We start from the raw sequence: 14271 nt of genomic DNA, 5'->3' as shown, positions 1-14271 counted from the left end.
TTTCAGTTACAGTGGTTTGGAGACATTGTGTCAGCTAAGACTTAAGACCTCCCCTCTGCTCTCCTCCTAATTTCCTCTCCCTCCCTGTCTGAATGTGTGTGTGTGTGTGTGTGTGTGGTATGAGGCTTTATAATGCTGACAGGCAGAATGAGAGCAGAGAGAAGGAGATACAAAAAGGGAGAGAAGAGGAAGGATGCAAGAGGCTGGGTCCCCTGTCAGTCATCGCCCAAAACGTATCATTTACAAAATGATGTGTGTGAGAGAGAGAGAGCGTTCAGTGTCATCCTTCTGAGGACATTTCTGCAGTGTGAGACCTGTCCTCACACCTTCAAAAGGCTATTTCAGGGTTAAGACTTGGCTTTAAGGTTAAGGGGAGAGTTAGTTTTAAGTTAGTGTTGAGCTTAGGAACATGAGCTAGGCAATACGTCAAGTCAGTGAGCATCCTCACACATTATTCACACTGTGGCAATCGAAACCTGTTTGCACATTCACACTGTGGGGACCTGGCCTTTCTCTGGTCTCCATCACGTAAAGCACTGAACTTTAAAGTGGTACCTTGGTTTAAGGTTAGGGTGAGTGTTATCGTTAGGCAAGTGGCCGTGGTTAAGGTTAGATTAGGTCTCTGGGAAACTAATGTTTGCCACTGTAAAGTCCCCACAAGAAATGAAAACAAATGTGTGTGTGCGTTAGTCAGTGAGGGGAAAATTAATAACACAAAAACAGAATTACATCTAAATTAAGTCTATTTGTCAGCAACTGTCAGTCATTGTATGGCCCCTGGCATTGTTATTGTGAAGAGCGTTGCCTTGCATATTTTAGCAGAGACTGATATTGTTTGTGTTGATGAGCTACATGAGCCTTGTTAGCAAGGTTGTCTACATGTGGTGTAAGACTTGTCCCCCTCTCTCCTTTGCTGTCTCTTTACATGATTATTCAGCTAAACAATGAGGGGGAAAAAGTGACAGAAAAGAGAAAACTACAGGCGTGATAAGATAAGAGCTCCTCTAAGCTGGCTTTAATAAGTTGGATGTGTGCTTTGATTAATGGGCCTTTGACGTGTATCAGCACTTTTCATTAAAAAGGAAAAGCTATGCACCGTCACTTCACAGTGCTGTTTGCACCAGATGAAACATTCATTCAAGGTGACTAACCATTCATGTATATGCCAGGTTTTCTTTGTGTACCTGCACCCTACAAAATCTGGCTGCTGTTAGCAATTGTTAAGTGCCATCTTTCTGCTGAAGGTGGTTTGTGGCCTAAGCAGGACACGAATGGCTGTCCTTGACCTTTTCTTGCCTATTAACATCCTCTTCTCCTCCCATTAAGGCTAGGGGAAAGAGAGGGAAGAAAGGGCAGCTGAGGGAAAAAATAAGTTGAAGTGTGGATGGGTGTGAAATGAGAATCTGTATGTATGTGTGCGTGTCCTGTTGATCAGCGGTGTACACTCTGTAGGAGTCCAAAGTGAACAGCGTTGCCTTCAGGAGCAGACTAATATATTCAGCTGATGAGCTCTGCTGTGCACTGTAAAGTGTTTCCTCCAACGTGCTCCTGCAAGCTCTCCATGGGTGCTACATGAATAAACACTCTCAGGGCTCCCATGATTCTTCCTTCCAGGAGCAGAATGTTTTATACTGTGCTCTTTTTTTTTCAACTAAGGGTAAAATGCTAATCTGATCAGCTGCAGTTTTAGAACAATAAATATTGAACCAGGTAACTCATTTTGAATAAGTGGATAAATTTGTGTATTAGCTTTATGGCTGTTGTGTGTCTGTGTGCATGTGTGTGTTTGAGAGTGAGAGGCTGGTACAAAAGGCTGGCTGTGTTTCATGGGCTGGTCCTTATTTCCTGAATGTGGCAAGCAGCAACTTGGAATATCAATGATGCTTGCTTCCCCACTGCGAAGACTGCAAAGAGAATGAGTATGCGCGCGCATGTGTGCATGTGTAGCATACTGTAGATTATTCAGCTCTAGCCCGCAGTCTCTGCCCAGCTGCACCCATAGGCCAAACACCGGTTTACAGTTTATAGACAAAGTGGCACACATACACACGCTTGCCCGAGGTGAGCTTTTAAATTGGATTGAGACTACAAACTGATCAAAGCGGTGTGTAGCAGGATTGATGCTACCGGGAGTCCTAACCTGCTTAAAGAGAGCTTCCTCAACCATACCCACCCGCCCATCCCACCCTTTCCCCCAAAACACACACACACACACACACACACTAGAATGCTAGAATGTTTTTTTCTGTTGTCTGTGTTGATTCATGCACAGTCTGAGCAAAGACTCACACAGCCAGGCAAAGAGGGGGTGAGTCTGATTGTGTGTGTGTGTGTGTGTGTGCTCATGGTAATGATCAGTACTTAAATCAAACACGCTGATGTCTGACGCCTTGGGTGTATGTAGGCTTTTGGCTCCTTATATATCTGTGCACATGTTCCTGATATATTTTATTTCCATCTATTAGGCCAGTGCTTATCTAATGAGGCTGTCTGCTCAGTTAAATGTTACTGCTGGATATTAAATATATAAAAAACTAAAATAGGCTCAGCCTCTATTATAAATATGGTCCTTATTTTTAATACACTAAACCACCTATACTGTAGATACACACAGGTAAACGCATAATACAACCCATAATCATCTCTTTTGTTCTGTGCCATTACCCAAGAAATGTTGCCATTATCAAGGCAATTCTTATCTCTGTCTGCCCATTCAGACAACTGTTTACATCTCAGCAGTCATCATGTAATAAATCACACCCACATAATTTTTTTTATATAAAGCAGTCTCTACAGTGATGCCATTGGCCTGATTTCCAGTTTAATTCTAACATGCTCAAGCCAACATTTCCCCCGAGGAACCTGGCTAGATCAACCATGAGAGCATGAGTGACAGAGTTAGCCTGTGTGGCACTCTGTATGATTCATTGCTTAAGGCTCCAGCTCAGCTACACAGCTACTTAAAATAATGTCAGCGACACTTGACACATTTTCTGCTAAATGATTCAAAATGTCTATTTGGTGAGGGCAAAACAAACCACAGAACCTCACTGCAGCTGGATGACAAAGACTAAGGAAACCTGAGGAATTCCACAAGGAAGGCAGAGGTGAGGTCCAAAAGAAGTGCAGTTTGAGAATTTTTACTGTGGCCACTTTGCACTTTGCTGTCAGAAAAATAATAAGGAACCAAAACCTGACCACACCACAGGACTCACGACGCACACCCCAGTCTTTAGTGTAACAGTCCTGCACTTTTCCACAGTCTTCCACCGCCACCTCCCTACATGCAGCAATTTGTCAGCCAAACAAAGCATTGCTTGCTAACATAGTCCAGACAGCTATTAACATTCACAGCATAGTTTTTTATTGTGGAATGATTTTGTACACAAATATATTTTATACTGGTTTGTTAGTGTTAAGACAGTCGTCATTTTGCATAATGCTAGTTACTTTCACAAATATAATGACACATTTCTTCTACTCCCAGGTTAACTTTGAACTAACTTCCATAACAATCACTGACACCTGCTGACCAGTTGTAAGGAAAAAAAAAATACACAAAAGAGGAAAATATAGCTCACAATTTCGCTTTGGTAATATTTTTGATGGAGCATGTAATGAGAGACAAAGAGTTTACTGTTTGTCATATTATTATTTTATATGGTTTTAATGCTGGTCCTGAGTGACTCATTTCATTCTTCATGTATCAAATGAGTAGCATGACAATAAAGGAACCACTGAGCCTTGATATAGTAACCATTTAGAAATATACAGTAGTAAGTATAACCAGTGGTTTTCATTTGATCAAGGACACTATCCTGAGCCTGACCGACAAGCTGACAGCAAAACTGAGCACTGCCACATTATGTAGCAGGACTAAATTGCATTGAGGGATTTTTTTTTTTTTACTTTTTCTATGTTGAATTTCCCCAGTAACTAACCTAACGGATGAATATTTCCAGCACAGAAAATATTTTTTTGTGGACTGACAATAGCTGTGTGGTTTAATGGTTTGTAATAAAAAAAAAGTCTTAATTTACCCAAAACATGTGTGAATTAGTCCTAGAGTCAACATCTACACACCTTTGTGAAACATCTTTCTCAAGTATTACCACTATTAGTTTGATCTGAGACACAGTCAAAATCCATCTTTGTGAAACTCGACCCAGCATCTCCAGGCTCTCACCTGTCACTTTGCCCTAAGATGGGTCCCCAAATAAATATTACTCACTGGGTGATGATCTACTCATGCCAGCTTTGTCACCTCCAGGATTCTTTATGTAGGTATCAATACTACAATGCATATTCCAGTTTTCCCTTACTTACTCTAGTAGTCCTTTTGAATAATTAGATTTCCTTATAAACTACAACCTATATGTGATATACTGTAGTTGTTTCACATAAGAGCAAAGAATAAGGTACTTGATTAAGGTAGTTTTTTTTTTGGCTATATTTAGACACCTGCTCCCTGTTGTGATCCATTTTGCAACAGCAGTTGTTTTCTACTTTGTATTATTACATTGTTTTATTATGGAGATCGATTTATGTTATGCTTGGATGGTAGCCTGGCACAGAATAAATGTAGTGCTTTTAACAGCCATGTGTTTGGCAGTGGAGTGATTAACTAAAAAAAAAAAAAAAACTGTATGAATGTGATACTTTAAGTAAGAAGGTGGGACCTACACAAGCAGCATTAATCCTTATTTTTTAAATGTTTTCATTTTATTTTCACTGAAAAATGGACCAATATATTAAAAGGGACAGGTTGTCTGAACCCTTTTTGTAGATGCACCCCCTCCTCATGAATTTACACGATGTTTTTACTGTTGAGAAAGTGTGATGACCACTTCACAGTAAGCAATGCATTCTTGCAACTTGCCCAGCTCCAAAAATCCTCTAATCTAAAGCCTCTAATAAAAATGTAAATGTCGATTATGCACCCCAAACCTACTGTTTAATTATAATATTTGGAGAATAAATAAATGCTTAAATTGTAGAACGGTTGCATTGTGAATGGTCTACTGTGGTTTTAAAATTTGTTTTTGGCCCATTTATTCTTATCAATTCAAAACTGGTGATCCCTGATTGAGCATGGAAGTAAAAATAGACCTAGAGAAACACAAGGACGCTCACACAAACACAAACAAGCAAATGTGCACACTATGGCACCAGCAAAGTGTGGTAGCGTGTAGCCAGCAGTGATGTGTGTGGTTAATGTGATTTACTCAGCGTTCTCCACCCTGAGGCATTTTATTTGATTCTGCAACTTAGAGCACTGCATACTAACACTTCAGCATGCATTATGCTTCATTTCCTCCATTAAGCCCTGATTTGATCCCGTTTAATATCCAGGTGAAACGCTGTGGAAAAGAAGTTATGTCTTTTGCAAAGTTTTCTATCTGGACTGTCAAAGAAGCTCAAGAATACTGCAGCTGTTCTGTCAATTAAAGCCAGTGCCCAGCCACCCACACACACATCATTTCCTTCCCTAATTCTCACTCTCTCCCTGCTCTGTGTTAGACAGATGCGTCACTGGGACAATAATGGAACATAGAGCCATATGAGTGAATCCTGAGATGACAGAGAGCTTGGTGTCCCCAAATCCCTCTCTACTGCAGCATAGCTCTTTGTCATGGTATAATCCTTCCTCATTCACTGAGAGGCCAGGAAGGAGACCCAGAGAGATGCAGAGCCACAAAGAAAACAAGGAATCAAAAAAAAAAAAGTCAAACTGATTTATAGATATAGCCGATCAACAAATGGCAGAGGTAGTTAAAAAATGAATAGCGAATGAATATAAAGTAGGTGAGCTATGCTGAGAGGGAGTCACTAAATGAAAGCAGCTTGAAGGAAAGGGTATGACTCAGCTGCATAGGCAATTAGGACAAGGTGCAATTCTTAGGCAGAATCCAAATTAAAGAAAAACATTTAACTGTGCAAATGAGACAGAGCCAGAGCAAAGGGCAGTGAGAAATTAGTCAGTGGCTGTTGAGTGGCTAAAAGAAGTAAGAAGAAATGAAAAAAGAGGTAGCCAAAATAAAAAAAAGAGTGGAAGACTAAAGCAGCTAGCTCATTAGAGTTGACTGAGCTGAAACAGTGTTTGGAAGTGCTAAGGTAGTGAATGTGCAGCACAAGCAGAAAGCAAAACAACTGCATCTTCTCATCCCGATATTAATACCACTGACATGCCATTGAGCACTCTTGCTTCCATCTTAGTCATTTCTAAGCAAATAAACACATGCATACACACACACTGGCCTAGGGCACATTTGCTGGTGCTAATGGTCTGCGTAATTCAAACACAACAGAATTAGTGTTGGGAATAAAAGCATATTTATGCCCCCCATGTTTACCACCAGTTCATTTCCAAGCTGATAGTTTGAATTTGTGAGAGTGATTTGGAGGGTAATCTTTTGTGTATTAAGATAAATAGTTCTCTTAAGAACACATAATTATTCCCCATCCAGTATAAAATCAGCGTTAAGACTTGCAACCTCTCATTCATACTTCGTCTATGCTGTGAAACAAATTGGGCTTCTCTGTATAGTCAGTTACACAATGTGCATAATTGCCGTTTATCATGCTTTCATTCTCCCTGACAGACTCTGTGAGTGAGTGGCTTTACTGGCTCACTTAAAGAACATACAGATGCCAACAAATTCAATCATGGACATTTTTACTTTACATCATTCCTTATTTTTCACATTAACATGTGTGTGCACTGCACAGTGCTGAAAGACTAGTTTTGTTGCCATATCTACCAAAGAAGGTTACTGCCAGGCGCTTTGTTTATGTGAAGAATATGCTGTAGTGACTGATAACAGATGACAAATAGATGACACTGACCTGTGCTGAACCTTGCCGCTACACAGGCACAAACAGCTGCGTCATGGTTTGTTCAGCTACAGCACACTGATAACTTTAATTGGGACAGCTTTCGGCTCAGAAGGTAACGTGAGTTGTTCCCTAACAGTAGGAATTGTGGTTTGATCCTTGGCTTCTCCAGTCTACATGTCAAAGTGTCCTTGGGCATGACATTGAACCCCAAGTCGCCATCAGTGTGTGAGTGTTTAAATGTTTGTGTGTCGAAATGAGTGACTGGGCAAATAGTATAAAATGTTTTTAGTATGCCTCAGTGCGTAAAAACGCACTATATAAGTAAGAGACCATTAACCACATTGCATCATATTTGGTGCATCAAGTCATTCATAATGTTCAGACACAATCTGCAGTCAAGGCAGCATATCAAACCCAGCAGCTGTCAAAGAAACATGTACTCAACTACAAGTTTACTGAAATAGTTCGTAGAAGGTCAGAGATGTACACACATCTCAAAAAAGCCACTCAAAGTAAATAAACACCACATTACCTAAGCCCAAATTTACATTAACTGTCCTCTAAAAATACTGTGCTCTGACCTGAATTTAAAAAAAACAAAAGAAAATACAAGTCATCCATTTTTTATGGATATGTGATCAGATTTTAGTACGAAACCCTTATTGTACCAATTTGTTTCTGCTATGCAAACGTATCACTTTCCCCAACCTTGTAGCTTTTTTTATTAATAGCAATTTTACACAGAAAAAGGCAAAGTAAAAATGTATCAGTGCATTTTACTGAAGTTTTTGTAACAAAATGTAAACAGAACTGTGAGTATTGAATTACAGTGTTATTGTACTGATTTAAATAATATTATGCAAATGTAGTTGGAGCTGAACAAAACAAGCCATCATGTTGCAGTGGTCATTATTTCAATTTAGGTTTAATTTGAAAACTTCATCCATCCATTTTCTGAATTGCTTATCCTGAAAGGAGGGGGGGGGCTCATAATGACTTTTCAGTAGAACAGAAAAAAATGTAAAAAAAAAAAAAAAAAGACTTTCCCAGCATTCACTGATTGACAGGCACTGAGACATCTTGAAGAGGTTCCCAGTTGAAAGGCTAACTCACAAACACATTCTCACTCAGATCCATGCCAAATCATTTGGAGTTTGCAGTTCACATGGTCAGCTTGTGTTTGGACTGTGAAAGGAAACTGAAGCACCCAGAGGAAACACGAACACTGGGAGGCATGAAAACATCATTCAGAGAATAAAAAGACTACACCATGCTGTTTTTATCTTTGCCACATTATTTTGTCTGTTTTCTTTATACTGTATCCCATTTTCATTAGCTTTTAAAGTAAAAATTATTCTTCAGACTCGTATGAAATATTTTATTAATTATATAGACTAATTAAAATTTTTAAAAAAGCAACAACAACACTATGAAATCAGCACTGCACTAAATCACAGAATAACACCTTGGCAAGGTTCATCTACTAAAAAAGGCTGTGGGAGACAGCAAGAAGCTTGAAAAACTGAGTGAACCTTAAGTCACCTTAAATAACCTTAAATATGAAGTAACACAACTCAGTGATCATAGTGGCTGTCAAGGTACAAAAAACTAATTTGACCACATTGTGAAGCTTTATTATTATTTGTAATAATAATTGTTATAATCATCACTACTTGCTGCCTTTGTGTAAAATCAAGGTTGACTGCTTGTCAGCTAATATAATTAATCAAAATTAATTTGAACACATTCTTTTTTCTTATGTATGTTTTAGGGTTACTGCTGCTCCATTGAAACTAACAATACTGTAAGGCGGTTCCTTTTTAGAAAGTCAGCAAACAGTCTTACCTTTATTTGAGCACAGCTTGCTAGTTTTCTTTATTCTGCATTAAGAAATTAATGTCAAAGTAAATCAAATAGAACATTACAAATCCGTTTTTAATCACATTTGAATGGTAGGCCAATTTGTAAAAGTATGTTATGCATACAGTTTCACCTAATGTGCCTTATATACAACTGATTCTCAATATTTCTCAGAATGCCTTTTGACATGTTCCATAAAAACATGGCAGAAGTAGTAGCATTCAACTTTTTCTTGTGGTTAAGACATTGTTTTCCTCTTTAGCCCACAGAATGTAAAGCAATACCTCTGATTTGAATCACAAAAATAGTAGGTTTGCTAGTACAACAAAATAACCGCAGATACAAAATGGGCACCATACATAGTGTTTTATAATGGATTCCCCTTTAAGACTAGCAACACCACTGTAAGTTGTGAAGTCTGATAAACATAATAATCTGCTTCCTTGAATTAACTGTCGCTTAACAATGCATTGTCATCACAGCTCAGCTTTGTGTGATTTGTGTTTTTTTTTTTTTCACATCACACCCCTCTATCTGTCACAGCATGAACTCAATGCGCACCAGCCAGTGAATAGGTCCATTGAGATTTATTTGGAGTGGTTGTCTAACCAAGGTTCTCAAAGTAAATATGAATACAATATATTCTGTCAGGGTCACAGTAAGCTTCACATTCACACAACTCCATTTCAACCACAATTTTTTCAACAGCCAATCGCCATTGCACTGGGATCCAGGGAAACCATAGCAACCCAGAGGCCTTGGATCTTATTGGCAAAGTAAGTAGAATGAAATTAAAGAAAAGAGAGAGAGTGAGAGAGAGAATGAGAGAGAGAGAGACGGAAGTCAAGTTTAAAGAAAAAAACAACAACTGAATTTGTGCAACTGCCAAAACTGCCACTGAGTTGTATAGTTCTGACAGTGAATCTACTGATGAACCTGCCATGTGCTCAAATAGACAACACAGCTTTAATGGCTCATTTAGTTGCTGCAGCTCACAAAGTCTCTTTGTACTCCTTTAAATTTTACTGAATTGTCTGTGTCTACTTCTCACTTCTTCAATATGTCTATGCCAATTGGTGGTGAGCCAGGAATCTTCCTCACACTGAAAGAATGAGATCGGTACCAGGTACTGAAATGATAGAGTGAAGTGTGTTTGTGATGGCTGACAATTTGCTGTATTGGCATTTACAATCATTTGTTTCTTTTACTGAGAGAGATAAAGTTTATGATAAACTTGTGTAAAGAACTGGGTAATATTTTTAACCACGGCAGCAACAGAGGAAATTATAGGAGCTAGACATAATTACATGAACAACGGTTTTATGCAGTACAGTCCAATACAGCATCAAGAACCGCACCAAATGTTAGCAAAAAAAAAACAAAAAAAACACCAGAACCTATGAGAGTTTAGCACTCAGCTAATCTCTTTGTAGCTAGATCAAGTTTGACTGACAATGTTGGGCCCCTGGCAATGTAAGGAAAACCCCAGAAAGCTGTGCATTCATGTTGCCTACCAGCATGAGATTATGCATGCATTCTGCAGTGAGTGGGAGAGGTTAGAATAACAGAACAGTGGCTGTCACAGCTATAGAGGACACTCTTTTCTCTTGCTCTCTCTCTCTCTCTCTCTCTCTCTCTCACACACACACACACACACACACACACACAAGATAAATAGAGACAGACAGACAACCTCCAGGAGCAACCTCCAGCTGCCACCCTTTTATCCAGAGCTGCATTGATCCTTGAGCACACTGGCCTACATTACAATGACATGTATACAGTACAGCGGTATAAAGATTGTGTCTGCTTTAAGGCAGCACAATGGCTGTGACATACAGTATTTTGTAGTACCACAGTGTGACAAACTAAAGTATTTTATATGATGATATGTGGACACTCATGCACATGTATGAGGCTAAATTGTGGCAGATGTGAGCAGTTTAGAGTGACTCTACTCCCCTATAACAATAAAGAAAGATCAGCCTTATAGCTTCTCCAGCAAACGACAGGAACTAGGCATCTGATACAGTTTGCTTATACTCAGCAAGGAATAATCTGACAAGATCAGTTTTATGAGAAGGTCACTCACCTGGTGCAGGAATTATAAAATCCCATCATGTATCTAAGTTGTGACAAAATTGTTTTCTCCTTTTTGTGTATGTGTGTGTTTGTTATTTTGCTTAATTATTTATAAGAATTATTTTCCAGTGTAATCAGATTAACATTTTTTGTTCTCTGACTAAAGGGGGATATGTCTTCTGACAGATAATTATTTCTGTAGACTATTTGTACATTTCTGTGTGTACATTGATGTAGTGGTTTGTGAAGGTAGTTACTGTATCTCTTCCCTCCCACTAATCTCTTGTATTTTTGTCTTGTTTTACCTTAACTCAAAAATAAGTTTTTATTAATTATCCTTGTTAAGATGATTAGTGCTGTTAAAACTGACTCTTTACAGCGTGTTCATTATTCTTGCAAAACAAATCTATGTTTCTTTTGTTTTGTTTTAATTTTATGAACATATAAAATTCCTGGGCCATTTTATGACACGGCAAATGAAAAGAATCAGAAGCTAAGACATTAAAGTGGCTAGACATTTAAGACTGTGAGCGTAGGCTCAGGTCAGGCCAGCAGTATGGCAAAAAAGCACAGTCAGATGTGGGCTGACTAATCAAGTGTTGAGAGAGGGATTGAGTCTAGTCCATTTTTGTCACTTTTAAGAGGGCCATGGATCATTTCTTACTATCCCTTTGTGGGCACAAAAAGGCATCAGTCAGCAGAGAAACTGTGACAGAACTGCTATGGCTTGCCATCTGACCAACACTTCTTACTGCTGGAGACTTCATTAACAGATATGGATCTTGAGGCCAAGGACTTATTCCCAACAAACCCTTAACCTCATAGAACAGCTAGTTGTAGAGCCTTATCCCAGCCCCTGTTGCCTTTCTGCAGATCCTATCAGCCCAGAGTGAGACAAACTGTATAGTGGCAGCTTAGCCATTCTTTTCACCTCTTCCACCCTCTGACAATATGGATAGCAAGAGCTTCTGACACACTGCATACTTCAAAATGATGCATCACCTCTTTGGCTGAAGCTTTATCAGTGACCCATTGGCTGAAAATCAATAGGAGGGAAAAAAACAGGTGGGCATTAGTAAGCATGCTCCAGGAGACTACGCAAATCTGTGACAGTCACTGTGCCAAACAGATAACAGGGGAAAGAGAACAAAAGAAAGAAGGAGAGAGTAAGACGGTGGCTGAAACACAACCTATAGTGGGGGAGTTTCAGTCAATGATTTTTAAGTTAATTAGTGAGTGATAAAGAGGAGGGGGGGCAGAGAAAGGGAGACGGCAGCAGTTATGACAAGACATCTTCACAGCTAATTTGCAATGAAGTGACATACAGCCAAATAAAAGAGTATGACTGACTCAGCTACTAGAGATAAGACAGCATCCCCACCCCAGAGAAAAGCCTCATATTAACCCTACTGATGCTGTCAGGGACCGATTATTGTTTAGACCATTACCACTCCAGCCCTCAGCCTCTTCACCCAGGGCACTGGTGCAGCAAACATGAATTGACTGAATGGTTGATAGTATTAATTCTGGAACTGCCTCCCATTTTGCTGTTAACACTGAGGAGGAAGAGGAGGAAGGGAAAAGAAGAAAGGAAATAGTTGTTGGTGTTCCTGTATGCGGCTGGTTATCAGGCACATTAAAGGCTTTACACACAGCCAATAGCCCCTTATGAAGCCACTAGTGCGTCCAGAGCCACGCTGTGCTGAGGAAATAATAAGAGGCTGCTCTTTTTTCAACCCACACATACTGTAACAACTAAGAACATTCTCCTTTTTCAAAGCATATTCCGGCAGTGATTGAATATTCAGCAGTGTGATGCACTCACATTTCCTTGGAGAAAACGAAGAAACACTTGACATAGTGATAAGAGTTCCATCTGCTTGTTGAGGCCCACCTGTACTCATACACAGCCAGGTGGGCTGGCAGAAAACACTAGCACTTCTCCATCCATCCATCCATGCAGAGTTGAGAAAACCTCCTAATTGAAAATATCACCAGAGGTATTTCCTTTATGTCAGTACTATATTATATGCCTTAGTTTGTTTATATGTATGGCACTTCCTATTTAAACTATACATATATTTAAAAAATATATCAAACAAAGTCCCACTCCACCTGTATTCCAGACTGTTACATAATTGTTGTCCTTGTTTTGTTTCACTGCATCAGAGGGGTACATACTGTAATGCAATCATTTTATTGTTGATGTTAGAGAATATGTGCATATATACATCTAGTAACATAATTCGAGTTGGTGCCTGACAGCACAATATTTACTATCTCTTGATGGCGCGGGAACTTCAGCCTGTAGGTTTTAAATGAAGCCGTTGTGTTCCTATCAACTCACCATGCTCCGTAATTATCACATGAGTCATTCTGTAATTTCCTCCTTATCCCAAATCACCTCAATAGGAGCACTTTTTATTGCAACATAACGTGTTTAAATGACCAGTAACCTGTAGGCTTGAAAACCATTTTTCATAATCAGTACAAAATAAGGAGGACTGGTGAGTGGTTGTATGACAGACAGCAGCACAAGGTCATAGGTAAGGCGTTTTCAGTCACCACAAAGACTAGGCACACTTATTTATGGGAGCTGGCTTTTTAACTGCATGACATCGTGATTATTTAGATTGTTCAGAAATGCACCGACACATACAGCATCTGCAAAAAATAAATAAAAATCAGTCCATTTTCTTATTGTTGGATGATCCGTTTAGATTGCATTCTGGTAGTACTTTGCTGAAGTAGACTTGTGTTCTTCCTCATATCACAATTAACTACTGATGAGTGTTTGTCTTCTGATTAAAACACAATATAAAGTTTTTTCTCCACTTGATAAATGTCAGATTCGGATAGAACCTAAAATCTGCAGGTGAGCATGTGAGGAAAAGAGACCCACAAACTGGAGTACTGTGGGATACATGTATTTTTCCCCTTCACAGTCACTGAGAAATCAATGTTAAGAACTAAGCTGAGGCATCAAAGACCAACAGCCTGTCTGACCTGCATAGAGCCCCACTGTGGGGTATAATGCAGCATTGTACACCAGTTACTTAAAGACCCATTCATGCAGACACTAAGTAAATGCATAGGACCGTAAGATAGGGAGTTTGGGGTAGGACACGATTCACAATACTGCCTCAAGTCTTTAAGTTAAAACAACTTACACACAAATGGAAATATATTCAGAGAGAAGGAAAACATCAGATGAATGTGTTTCTGATTAGAGAAATACAAACCAAAGGTTTTTATTTTTCATAGCTTCCTTTGTCTCTCCATAAAAATATTGTTGCTCAAATTAAACCTTTAAAAAAAAAAGAAGTAATGTTTCAGTGAAGTCCATGAAAAGCCCCAGCATCAGACATTCATTCTGTTTCACTTCAGTTCTGTTTTTTTTTTCCTCCAAAAGCAGAACGGTCAGCAAAGCCCAGTATCACTGCACCATGTCTGTTCCTTTGAAAAACTAGCATCGCAATGAGCCCTTGCAGA

This window comes from Monopterus albus, unplaced genomic scaffold, assembly GCF_001952655.1.
Source record: "Monopterus albus unplaced genomic scaffold, M_albus_1.0 scaffold5.1, whole genome shotgun sequence".
Taxonomy (NCBI): Eukaryota; Metazoa; Chordata; class Actinopteri; order Synbranchiformes; family Synbranchidae; genus Monopterus; species Monopterus albus.
The sequence above is the reverse complement of the archived record's forward strand: the minus strand, read 5'-3'. Positions refer to the sequence as shown.